The following is a 237-nucleotide window of genomic DNA, read 5'->3' on the forward strand; positions in this document are numbered from 1 at the left end:
ATTCCAAGGACAAAATGTGCTGGGAAGAGAGGGTGGCTGGTATCTTGCAGGAGGCACTCAACACCTTACAGGAACTATTGAAAAATAATTACCTGTAGCACCACAGGAATGCCGATCTCTTTGTTTAGTCTTATGCTAAGTAGAAACTGATGTTTAGTAATAATTCTTAACTTTTTGTAGAGCACGTGCATTGAAAGCTCTGTACAGATACTAACTGGTTAATCTTCAAAACACCCC

The sequence above is a fragment of the Natator depressus genome, chromosome 11 (assembly GCF_965152275.1).
Source record: "Natator depressus isolate rNatDep1 chromosome 11, rNatDep2.hap1, whole genome shotgun sequence".
NCBI classification, from domain to species: domain Eukaryota; kingdom Metazoa; phylum Chordata; order Testudines; family Cheloniidae; genus Natator; species Natator depressus.